Source organism: Neofelis nebulosa, chromosome 14 (assembly GCF_028018385.1).
Source record: "Neofelis nebulosa isolate mNeoNeb1 chromosome 14, mNeoNeb1.pri, whole genome shotgun sequence".
Classification (NCBI taxonomy): domain Eukaryota; kingdom Metazoa; phylum Chordata; class Mammalia; order Carnivora; family Felidae; genus Neofelis; species Neofelis nebulosa.
In genome coordinates this window covers 73,564,590-73,577,894 of record NC_080795.1, presented here as the reverse complement: position 1 = coordinate 73,577,894, position 13,305 = coordinate 73,564,590, and the positions used below count along the sequence as shown (strand labels likewise).

The 13,305-nt window shown below is 43.6% G+C and overlaps 1 long non-coding RNA gene across 6 annotated transcripts in view; it reads left to right on the top strand.

Annotated features, from left to right (window-relative positions):
* LOC131494647 (uncharacterized) overlaps positions 1-13,305 on the top strand; it is a 115,534-nt gene that overhangs the window by 20,414 nt on the left and 81,815 nt on the right. For all 6 annotated transcript variants that reach the window (XR_009253521.1, XR_009253520.1, XR_009253523.1 and 3 more), the window contains exon 3: positions 6,610-6,725. This is a non-coding gene — a long non-coding RNA (uncharacterized LOC131494647). The remainder of the gene's footprint in view (positions 1-6,609; positions 6,726-13,305) is intronic.

The window sequence follows — 13,305 nt, the reverse complement described above, 5'->3', positions numbered from 1 at the left end:
CAGATTACCCCAATCACATTTCTAGAGGTCTGCACCATCTATCGTCCTCTGCCTCCACATCCAGTCTCACGATCAGGCCATATCGATTTTATTGAAAATAACCATCTTTGTTATGCCAATGGCGAAACTATGCACGCATGGATGAAACTTGTCTACTGAGTAGAATGGTAGGATTTGCTGCTTTTAAATTTGCTAATTTATCCTATCATTTTAAAAACAAAGAATAGAAATAACTCCTTGCCGTTTGGTGAGTCCATCCTATTTGTTGAACTTGAGAGAACTTTCCTTTGCCTCGGTATCCCCACTGGTTGAAAAAAGGATGTGGACTGTGTGTGCTCTCAGCTTCTTCCCCACTGCATCAATGAATAGATTTTTTTTTAAACACTAGAAAAGATGGGGAAAAAACAGGAAATCTGTGCCTGAGTCCTTATAGATTAGACAGTCATGAGCTCTGGAATGCAGGGATCTGGTGTATTAGTCAAGCACCAATCCCCTTTTCACAGAGATTGGAACTGGACGTACTTCAACCCTGCCACCTGAGGCCATGGCTTTTTTGTGCCTTGCAGTAAATCAGTATTGTCAGGATTTCTGATTATCATAACCTCCCAAAATAGAAGCTCATTATTCTCTTCCCATTCCAGGCTCAACAGAATTGTGCCTGATTAAAACTTTACAGGGAATACAGGGAGCCTTTAGCAATTTTTCTCTCCCCCTGCCGTTTACTATGTTTGTCTTTTTAAAAATTTTTGTATGCGTTAGAACTATTTTGTTTCTGCATTCCTTAAGAGGCGGCTTGCATATGTTACGAGAGATGGTTGCAGTATTAAGGTGTTGAAAATCCTTGATGGCCCTGGTGTGCTATAGGAAGTTAACACAGTGTCTTACAATGATTCACTGAGAGCTGTTGAACTCCATGGAAACTTCTTTGTAGAAGAACAAAAGCCTAAGGGCATCTTTGTCGTCAATATGTTCTCACCTTCAAGTGAATGAGAAGAAGGAATAAACCCACAATAATGAGAGTACAGCCTCACAGCATTTTTACTCTGAATGATATTTCAGAGGATACTCTGGAAGATCTCTCTCCACACCATGCATAAAGATATTTTTAGACTGTCTATGTGTCTGTAATCTTGCTACAATATTGCTGCACCATGAACAACAACCATGAAATCTGACTGTGTTTTCACAATGGAAATCTCGAAGAACTTCGTAAAAGCATAAGAAGCGTTTGCTAAGGATGTTGGGATTCAGGGATACTTAAAAAAAATTTTTCTTCTGTTCTCTAGAGGGAGACTTGGTGGTAGGTGATGTGAAATGTTGGGGTCTGGGAGCGAACAGTCAGGAAGGAATTCTTGAGGGGTGCCCGGGTGGCTCAGTCAGTTTAGTATCTGACCCCTGATTTTGGTTCAGGTCAAGATATCAGGGTTTGTGCCTTTGAGCCCCACCTCAAGGGAGGATTCTGCCCCTTCCCTGCTCTTTCTTTCTCTGGCTCAAAATAAATAAAACTTAAAAAACAAGAAAGAATTCTTGAGATGTCTTCGGTGCAAACAAGGTGGTTTTATTAAAGCACGGGGACAGGACCCGTGGGCAGAAAGAGCTACACTGGGATTGTGAGAAGTGACTGATTATATACTTTCAAGCTGGGAGGGGGTTAGAGATAGAATAAGTCTCTAAGGAATTTGTAAGCAAGGTTTCCAGGCCCTTGAGTGGCTTGCTGCTATTGGGACAAGGTCATTTACTACTGTCTCAGTCATGAGACCCTTCAGATATGTATCAGTGGGGCCATATGTTTGCAGGATAATTGTTAACGTATATCTCGGGGCATAGGCAGAGATAAAGGAAGTCCGAAGAGATTTTTATATGCTGAAGAAGACTTACTGGATCCTAGAGGTCAGGTTTATGTCAAGCTAAGGTTGCCTTTGCTGCTAGCAAAGTATTCACATTGAGGCAGCTGAGTTCTTGGAGGAAGGTCACTTGGTCTGTCTCAAGTATTTGTCAACGGGATGTAAGTTACAAAGAAGTTTAATATTTGTATTTTTTTAAGTTTATTTATTTATTAGAGAGAGAGAGAGAGAGAGAGAGAATGAGCTGGGGAGGGGCAGAAAGAGTGGGAGAAGAGAATCCCAAGCAGGTTCCACACTTTTCAGTGCAGAGCCTGTCTTAGGGCCCCATCTCACGAACCGTGAGATCCTGACCTGAGCCGAAATCAAGAGTCGATGCCTAACCGACTGAGCCACCCAAGCGCTCCAGAAAGTTTAATATTTTTCTGTATTTCTTTTGCCTTTGTTCTCCACATCAGTGGGGATGAAACTGGGGAGAAGAGTCCACATCACCCAGAAGCAGTGTCAGTTGCTTACAGTAAAAGTTGGGTTTGTACTGTGCTCCCAGAAGTCATGTAATTTTCCAGAAAAGCAAAAGTTCCGGATTTCTTTTAGCGTCTATTTATTTTTGAGAGAGAGAGAGCGCGCCTGAGCAGGGAAAGGGCAGAGAGAAAGGGGGCTAGAGGATCCGACGTGGGCCCCAAGCTGGGACAGCAGCGAGCCCGACGTGGGGATCAAACTCATGAACCATGAGATCATGACCTGAGCTGAAGTTGGATTCTCAACTGACTGAACCACCCATGTGCCCCTGTTCAGGATTTTAATAGATGTCCAGTAACCTAGTAATTTTTCAAAAAAGCGTATTAGCTGAGCCTCACGGGTGGCTCCCTCTGGTTCAGGCTGGTCAAATCTTTTCACAAAAGCATATTCTCCTTTTACATTTCTCTTTTGACAAGTATTTACTGAACACCAATTATGTTCCAGATACTGATCTAGGTACTAGAGGAACAGGAGTGAAAAAACAACCAGATGTGCTCTCTGCCCTCAAGGAGCTCATAGTCTAGCGGATGAGAAAGATAGTGAATAATTAAGCATTTAATAAATACGACCATTTCAGATACTGAGGAGTGCTATGGCAAAATAATAATAATTATTATTATTATTATATATAATATATATTTATATATTTTTATAATATATATAATATACATTATATATAATATAAAGTATTATATATAATATATAATAATTTATATATAATATAAATTATATATAATATATTATATATATTATAAAAATATAATAATATTATATAATATATATAATAATAAAAATATATAATAATTATATAATAATAATTATTATTATTATTTTGAAAATTGAAAAAAGAGGGGCACCTGGATGGCTCAGTAGGTTAAACATCTGACTTTGGCTCAGGTCATGATCTCACAGTCCGTGAGTTTGAGCCCCGCGTCGGGCTCTGCGCTGACAGCTCAGAGCCTGGGGCCTGCTTCAGATTCTGTGTCTCCCTCTCTCTCCGCCCCACCCTTGCTCGCACTCAGTCTCTTTCTGTCTCAAAAATAAGTAAACATTAAAACAATATTTTTAATTAAAAAAAAGAAAGAAAAGAAAAAAGAAAGAAGTACTTCCTTAACATTGTGTCCTTATTTCTACTAAGTAAGAAATGGATGAAAAGACCCTGACCATAGTAAAAGAATAAACACACACACACACACACACACACACACACACACTTTGTAATAATCCTATTACCTCAACATGAGATTGAAGCAAAGCATGGACACAGATATCCAATTTGTGCAATCCAGTTTTGTGCAAATAGCTGTAATTTATCAAGGTTCTGCTACAAAGGCAGTAAAAATAAAAGCACCAGAAGTGGCTGTTGACCCATGAGAACACCATACTCATCACATGCTTCACTCACAAGGGGACACTGGAGACACTAGCCAGCCCCTCCATCACAGGCCCAAGAAATTCACTGCTGCCCTGGACGGTCCCCAACTACACACATACGGGGATATTTATTGCCCATTTACTCCTAAGCGCCAGGCACCATGGTCAGCATTTAATGTGCACTCTTTCAGTTAATCCTTGCAGAACCCCCCGAGGCAGGGAACATAACCCCCCTTTTGCAGATAGGGACCTTGAAGCCCAAAGCCTGACAATTGACCTCACACATGGATAATGAGTGACAAGTGTGAGACCAGTCTGTCTAACTCCAAAGCCAACTGCTTTGTCCAGGCTGAGGGCACGAGAAGGCTAAAAACATCCAGAGCAGGGGGTCTGGGACTCTCGCAAGGTGAATTAGCGGTCTACCAATGCAAGAAGTCTTTAGCCTACTGTCTTCCTTACTGTAGCTTCGATGGTGACCAGTGGGTCTAGCAGCATTTTAAAAGGTGCGGTAAGTAGGCACTTAGAATGATCTGAATCCCTCTAGCCTTTTGGGATTAAAACTACATCTAGGAAGGTGATGAAGTTTTGGAGGGAGGGTGGGGGTCAGGAGCCGATGGCCAAAAAGGAGTTCCTAAGAGGTCTTTAGTGCAAAAGATGATTTATTAGAGCCCGGGGACAGGACCTGTGGGCAGAAAGAGCCGCACTGGGGTGGTGAGGGGTGACTGGTTAAATACTGTGGAGTTGGGGGAGGGAAAGGCAAAAGGGAGGTTTCCAAAGAGAAACTTCGTGTGCGAAAGAGAACTCCTGAGATACTGGAGGCCCAGCTATTGTCAAGCTAAGGTGGTTTTTTTTCCCCCTAGCAAAGCATTAACATGAAGACAGTAGGGAGTTGCTGGAGAAATGTTCTACACCAGCCTCAAGCATCTGTCCGGTGGGCTCCAGTTTACAAAGGAATTTAATTTCATTTACATTTTCTTCTTGTCTTCTTTCCCCCCATCACTGGACGGGAGGGTGATGTTAGGGCTCCAGGAAACTGTGACTATAGGTTTCTGGAGATTGCCTGTTTTGTTTTTTTGTTTTTGTTTTTGTTTTTGTTTTTGTTTTTTGTAAATCATTAAGTTGCAGACTGATTGAGACTCATCCTGCAGGACTGTGATCTCTATCAGTTAACCACTTGTTTTTCCCTTTCCTTTGTTCTTGGGTAGCCAGGAGACCCTGAAGAATGTCACTGGTGTCCCACCTGGTGTGTGGGGGTGTGTGCGGCGTGTCAGCTTGTGCTTTGTCCTCAGCTTGCCTTTGATGCCCTCATCGATAAGCTTCTTTCATTCATATTTTTAAAAACCTCATATATTGGGGCATCTGGGTGGCCCAGTTGGTTAAGCTTCTGACCCGTGGTCTCAGCTCAGTTCTCGTCGCAGGGTCTTGATCGCAGGATTGTGAGTTCAAGCCCAGTGTTGGGCTCCATGCTGGGTCTGAAGCCTAATTAAAAAATAAAGAAAAACTGGGGCGCCTGGGTGGCGCAGTCGGTTAAGCGTCCGACTTCAGCCAGGTCACGATCTCGCGGCCCGTGAGTTCGAGCCCCGCGTCAGGCTCTGGGCTGATGGCTCGGAGCCTGGAGCCTGTTTCTGATTCTGTGTCTCCCTCTCTCTCTGCCCCTCCCCCGTTCATGTTCTGTCTCTCTCTGTCCCAAAAATAAATAAAAAGCGTTGAAAAAAAAAAAAATTAAAAAAAAATAAAAAAAAAAATAAAAAAAAAAAAATAAAGAAAAACTGAAAAACTAACAGCCTCATGTATTATGAACAGCTTACTAAGACAATAAATATTTGTATACCAGAATTAACATCCATAAACAGAGTTGCAGTTCAAAAGTAGTCACATGTTTATTTGCTTATGAATTATCAAATTGCTTTTTGGAAAGCTGGTACTAATTTATTCTCCCATGGACTGTGTGACAATTCAGTTTCCCTGTATTTTCACCAACACTACATTATCTTTTATTTTGCTGTTTTATTGACCCCAAATATTTTATTATGGTTCTGATTTGCACTTGTTGCTTGAGAGGATTATCATTGTTTTTTTCCCATCTTCACGTGTGTTAACCTGTGCATATCTTTTATTCAGAATCTCTTTTGAAGAGTTTATCTATTTGTAAAACCCTCCATTTTGTCTTCTTTTATTTATCTTTTGTAAAATTTCCTTTAAAAAATATTTTTTTGATGTTTATTTTTGAGAGGGAGAGACAAAACATGAGCTAGGAGGGGCAAAGAGAGAGAGGGAGACACCGAATCTGACGTGGGCTCCAGGCTCTGAGCTGTCAGCACAGAGCCCAATGCAGGGCTTGAACTCATGAAATGCGAGTTCATGACCTGAGCTGAAGTTGGACGCGTTTAACCGACTGAGCCACCCAGACGCCCCTGTTTCTTTCTCTTTCTTTCTTTTTTAAAGTTTATGTATGTATCTTAGAGCAAGCAGCGGAGGGGCAGAGAGAGAGATGGAGAAAGAGAATCCCAAGCAGGCTCCACGCTGTCAGCACAGAGCCGGATGCGTGGCTCGAACCCACAAATCAGGAGATCAGGACCTGAGCCGAAATCAAGAACCAGACGCTTAACTGACTGAGCCACCCAGGCACCCCAAAACTCTGTTTCTGAAATGCAGGATATTTCTAGTGTGTGAGCCCAAAGGAGCATTTATCTCACACTGGAGAAAGAGGTGGAATCAGTTGCTGCATAAAATAAAGCTTATGGTAGGGCACAGACAGGCTGCTGGTGTGTGGATGTGTGGCCTGAAACTGTGAGCTCAGCGGCCACAGAGCTGGTTTCTGAATGGCACGTACCTGGAGGCCATCCTGTGTGAAATTCCACTGTGTTCTTCACAGCGCTTCCTTGGGTCTGGAGTCTCTCTGATCTATTCTGCCTTTACCCTGCTGAGGACAGATCACCTTGAGCAAAGTGCAGCAGGACCGGTTCGATAACTCGAGTCTTTAAAAGGAAGGTAAATGGGAACTTCTTGTCTCATTCTCATACTTTACGGATCTATAAAGGCACAAAAACATGGTTGTGTAATTTTGCCGTTAACACAGATAAGTCATGTTTACACTAGACAGTAACAACCGATTGCCATCAGTGCGTCTGAGCTGTTTTCGGAGACCAGTCTGTTCCCATGTTATCATCTAAACGCGACGTTGGGGCAGGGAGAGTTAAACTGGGGAGAACAAAACAGTTTTTGTAGGGCTTTCCGACTACTACAGGGTATCCAGCAGCCACGGCACAATTTCGCTTTTCCCACCAATCTTGACCGTCTCCAGCAGGTGTCTCTTGTGTGCTAACAGAGGCAATCATAAGGTCACATGTGGTCAGCCATGTTTCTTCTGCTTCTGGCTTTGGGCAAAGGCCCCATCTGGGGCTCTCATTTTAACCCCTGAGCCCTAAGGCATAATGAGGTCCACCGTGAACTATCATGAGATCCACCCTGGGACTGGACTGGATGGGGTGAAGGCACATCTTTGTGTTATAGCCATCAGCTCCCAGAGAGTGTGCAGTTGGGTTGGAATGCTATAACTTGGCAATAAAAAGATTACATGGAGCAGAGAAAAGTGTGGGTGCTGGGACACACATGAGGTGGTTAATTTGGTTTATCTTGGGTATGAAGGAAAAGAAGAGAGACAAACCTTGGGGAAGAAATGAAAGTAAAAGAAAACAGTACCCCCCCCCAAAACAAAAACAAAAACACACAACAAATGAGAAAACCAAACAGAAAAACAAAAAACTCTTCCTCCAGACCCCAAGTTGTATATAATGGCATTTATATGAAATTATATTTATTTGCACACACATACATGTAAAATTAGGAAATAGGTGAGATGGACTGGTCTCAGCTGATTTTTAGCAGTACCCGTGCTTTTTGTGACAAAAGCGGGTGTATTGTAGGAATCTTTTGATAGAAGCAAAGACAGAATCCATGGTTGTGTGTAGATACGTTGTAGGTGTAGATGAAAGCAAGGAGGTAGGTGTGGAAAGATACAAATGTGTATTAGTCTGCAACAGCTGCTATAACAAAGTACCATATACTAAATGGCTTAAGCAACAGAAATTCACTTTCTCACAATTCTGGAAGCTAGAAGTCCAAGACCAAGGTGTTGGCAGGATTCGTTTCTTCTGAGGTCTCTTTCTTTGCCTTGCAGATGGCTGTCTTCTCATATCTTCACATGGTCTTCCCTTTGTGTGTTTGTCCTAATCTCTTCTTATAAAGACACCAATATTATTGGTTTAGGGCCCACCTGTAGTCCTCATTTTGACTTAATTGCCTTTTTAAAGATCCTATCTCCAAATAGAGTCACATTCTGAGATATTGGAACTTAAGACTTCAACACAGGAAATTTTGGGGAGACACATTCCAACCCATACCAACATCCAACTGTTAATATTGGATATTTCAGAAGATAGGATGAGAAGGAACATAGAAGCAGCTGATTAGCTCTGTCTTATGTATTCTTTTACTATTTCTCATGTTTCAACAAACATGTATTCCTTTCCTAGTTTGACAAATATTAAACTGGTTTAATCCATAAAGGGAGTGTATTCGCTTGTAGGACAGCAAAGTTCAGAAGTTGTGCTTCAGGCAGTTTGTTCCAGGGGGTTCTGACATCATCAGGGCAATTCTCTGAACTCTGCCATTTTCTATATGTTGCTTTGCCCTCCACATGCCACCTTGTACTGTTCATTCTTTAGCTTCTGGAAGCCATGTTTGCTGCAAGGGCTCTGGAACACACAGCTTCAACCTGGCTATCCACAGGAAAGCGGTTCCTTTCCTTTAGTTCCTATGGAAAAGAGAGGCACTTCCTGCCCAGAAGCTTCAACAAATATGTCTTCCTGCCTTGCTAGTTTGAACTGAGTCACATGTTCTACTGCAAACCAACGTTGGTGGCCAAAGGGTCACATGCCGATTGCTTACATCTATTGAAGCGCGGCTTCTAGAGCTGAAGGTAGTATCGATCTAGTGTTGCCGAAATTGGAGGGAGGGTAGGTCTCCAGTAGAAAATCTGTGTTCTGTTGGTGTGGGGGGGGGAGGTGGATGTGGGCAAGCAACCAACCAAAACCTTCTACGACTCACCAGGATCTCCATGGTGGTCTCTCAAGTTCAGTTCTTGTCTCAACTCTCAGGTCCAGCAACACTTCAACACAGCCTCTGCATTTCTCACCTCTGAGTGTATTCACTTCACAGTTAACAAAAATCTCCTCTTAGAATGTAGGTTCCTGCAGGGCAGGTGTTTCCACAGCACTGGGAACAGTGACTGGCATTTTAAACGTATTTGTGGAATAGATGAACACACAAGTACTGAGTGTGAGCTGGGTGCTAGACTATTCTAAACACAGAGGATCCAGTGATAAAAACCCTATGTGTCTGTTTTCCTGGAGTTTACATTCCAGTGGAGGGAGCAGTACGCAAATAAATATATCATCAGACTAGCCCTATGTGCTACGAAGAGACGTGAAGTTTGGGTCGGAATAGACTGTGATGGGGAGACAGAAGCGCGCCATTTTATTTTCTTTCCCAGTTGTATATCACTATGATTGACAAATAAAAACTGTATATATTTAGGTTCTACAATATGATGTTTTCATGTACATATACCTTGATTACCACAATCAAGCTAGTTAACAAATCCATCATTTCACATAGGTACTTTTTTTTTTTTTTTTTGTGGTGAGAACACTTGAGATCCATTCTAGAAGGTTGCTATTTCAGAGAAGGTGGTCAGAGAAGACCTCTATGATAACAGAGACACCTGATCGGAAACCTAAGTGACGGAAGGGAGCAAGGCTTCAGGATATTTAGAGGACAAGTTATTTCAGATAGAGCATCTTCAAAGACTGTTCTCTCATTTTATCCAGTAGGACTTTCTAGTTTGCCTATACAACAAAAATTAACTGAGATTATTTTAAGCAACCAAAGAAGAATTTCTCAAAAAGTGCAGAGGGGTTACTTAGGACCCAATGGCAGGTATGTGGCAGGGTCAGGAGCAGGTGAATTAAGAGCTAGAACAACAATTAGGACCCAGAAGGAGCTTTCTCCATGCACCCATCTACTCCACTAATGCATTAATTAGCTAACCAATTGGTTAAAATCTCTTCCCCATATTCTAGTAACAGTTGGAGGTGGTGGTGGGGTCAAAGCCAGACGGTATACAATCTAAATAAAGAAAATCTGTAGTGTGTCAGATGGCGATAAGTTCTAGGAACAATACAGCAAGGACAGGGGGTAGGAGATATTATACAGCATTTTAATTTTTAATTGGGGAATAAAGAGATCTCACTGAAAAGTTGATATTTGAGCAAATCTTTTCTTTTAAGTTTATTTATTTTGAGAGAGAGAGAGAGCACACACGTGCGGGGGTGGGGGGGGCAGAGAGAGAGAGGGAGGGGGGGAGAGAGAGAGAATCCCAAGCAGGATCCTCACTGTCAGCACAGAGCCCAACTTGGGGCTCGATCCCACAAGCCGTGAGATCATGATCCAAGTTGGAATCAAGAGTCTGACATTCAATGGACTGAGCCACCCTGGTGCCCTGATACTCGAACAAACCTTAAAGGGGTGAATGCCTGCGTTACCAGCCCTCTGGCCCTCTGGAGGAAGAGATTCCAGGCTGAGAGCAGAGGGAACACAAAGGCCCTGAGGCAGCATTTCCAGCAACAGCAGAGAGGCGTGGGGGGAAGGGCGGAGTGAGCCAGAGGGAAGTTAGCTGGAGATTAGATCGGTGATTCTGGGGGAGGCCATGTGGGTTTTTTGAACTGTTTTAGGTCTCGACTCTGAGGTCTGACGCTAGGACACAATTAAGGAGGGACTGAAGGAGTCTGGTTAGAGTCGGGACGGAGTCACCTCCTGCTGTAAAGGAGACTGAGAGGGGCGAGGGCAGAGGCAGGGACGCGTGTTAGGAGGCTCCTAAAATAACCCAGGAGAGACACAACAGTAGCAGAGAGGTGCTGAACCGGAATGGAACTTTTTTTTTTTTCCTCCTGAAGACTATTTCTCTTCTGCTTCACCTGCACAGCCAGTCCTGGCTTGACACCTCAAGTTAGACGCCTTTCTTCCCAATCATAGACCCTGAAGTCTCTGTTCTAACGCCCCAGCTCAGGCTGGGTAATGTGCTCCCTCCTAGTCCACTCAGCCCTGGCTGGGGCATGCGGGGATACGGTACAAGCTATGCGGCTGGGGCCTCCCCATCAGTGATTTGGGGCACCCCCTGGATGACCCCTGCTCTGATCTACACCCCTAAATATATCTATTAATCCCCACAAACTGAACGCCTCTTTCATTCCCTCTTTTTGCCTTTACCTGTCTAGCTTTTTAAGAACTGTACTCGGAGACCCCTCAACCTTCTGTCTTCTTTAGGCTCCCTTCATACTCTTTATAATTGGGTCACGTGATCACTCTATTTTTTTTTTTAATTAAACAGTTTTAAAATATTTATTTATTTTTGAGAGAGAGAGAGAGAGAGAGAGAGCTAGTGGTAGAGGCACAGAGAGACAGGGAGACACAGAATCCGAAGCAGGCTCCAGGCTCTGAGCTGTCAGCACAGAACCCGATGCGGGACTTGAACCCACGAGCTGCAAGATCATGACCTGAGCTGAAGTCAGACGCTTAACCAACTGAGCCACCCAGGCGCCCCCTCACTCTGTATTTTATTTTATTTAAAAAAATGTTTTTAATGTTTATTTATTTTTGAGAGAGAGAGAGAGAGAGACAGAGGCAGAGCATGAGAGTGAGCAGGAGAGGTGCAGAGAGAGAGACACACACAGAATCTGAAGCAGGCTCCAGGCTCCAAGCTGTCAGCACAGAGCCCAACGTGGGGCTTGAACTCACAGACCGCGAGATCATGACCTGAGCCAAAGTCGGACCCTCAACCGACTGAGCCACCCAGGCGCCCCTCTCACTCTGTATTTTAATTGTCACTCATTATTGAAGTTGGCTCTGTGATGGTAAAACACTGTATCCCCTTCAGTATGATCAGCACCTAACAATGCTAGGTGCATATTGCTGGGCTCGGTTATTGCTTTCACATTGAGTTAAGTTTAACTTTGATATATTCACAAATTGATTTCTTTGCTCTGATGTCTCTTCCTGCCCTCCTAGCTGGAAATAAGATGTCTCTTAGGTTGCATGTGTCACTTGCACTTTGGCATGTACTGATGCCTAGTACAGTGCTGATCTCTATTTTTCTTGGTTGTGAAGGAGCATGAATTTTGTAGGATTCCTACAGGGAAAAGATCTCCTGGGTAGGAAGGCACCTCTCTGGACCGGCAGGTGGCGCTCTAAGCAAGACAGAAATGTGCAGAACGAGTTTCCTGCTCTTGGCCGTGTGTAGGGAAAGAAGCCTGTTCATTTTCACAACAGATACCTATTTCCTCCTTCCTGAAGTGTTCCTGTGATTATCGATTAGGATGTGGAAGAATCTGCAAGTTCCATCATTAAAGCCGAGGAATTTTTAAATGTGTCTTGTGCACCAGCCGGGAAAGCACAGGTGCTGTTGAGAAGTATCTTTGGGGTGGAATCAGCCTGGTCTTCTGCAGTGACAATGCCTTCTGAATCCACTAGAGGCAGAAAAACAGCAGACTGCTCTCAGAAAGTGCAAGAATAACCTTTCTTGCTGTCTGTAGTAAATACCTCCCTGACCTACCGTTTTCAGCCACAGCCTGTGAACACCCTCAGGGACACAGCCTGCAATCTCAACCCATGGCTCTGCAGAGAAGGGTGTTTGGCAACAGAAAGTATGCTCTCTCCACCTGGGCGTAACCTGCTTGTTCTTTGGGAGGTCTGGGTGATCTGCCTGTGACAGCTGTCACCCACTGACATCTTATAGTAAGTCATTTATCTGTCTAGAATGAGGGGTACATACATCGATCAGTCCTCATTGCTCCAAGCACATCCATCTCGAGTTAGTCCTTCAATTAAGGGGGGATAGAGTTCTTCAGCCGAGAAAATGAAACTCTCACCTCTTTTAGATCTAGCTCAAAAGTCACTTGCCCAATGACACCTTCCCTGAAGCCTCCTCTATAATAGGAATTCACATTTAGTGAACATTTTTAGGTGTTAGGCATTGTGTTAGGTTCTTTCAAATACGTTTTTTAATCCTCGCAATACGGTGTGGTGGTCATTATTAGCATCATCATTTTCATGGAGGAAACTGAGGCTCGGAGAGACTTAGGGTAACTCGTCTGGGGACCCACAGTGAGGGAATGGAAGAGCTGGGAAGAGGACCCTGTTTGCCCGGTCCCTTATACATGTCAAGTTAATTGCTCCCTTCTTTGTTTCCACAGACCTTGATGTTTACTTCCAGCTTGGGTTTTTTGGCATAGCTCCCTCTTGTGTCCCCTAGGCCTTAGCACGATGGACAGCTCACTACACACGTCCCCTTTAACCTTGCCCAGTTGAATGACAGCCCTCTGCAAAATTAGAAGCCTTTGAGATCTCCTGTGTGGGTTGATTGCCTCCCTTGACAGTCTCTGCAGGGCTGTATCCTGACCCATAATTGGAACCCTCAACACCCTCTTCCCCTCTTTTTCTTTTCCAGTCCATC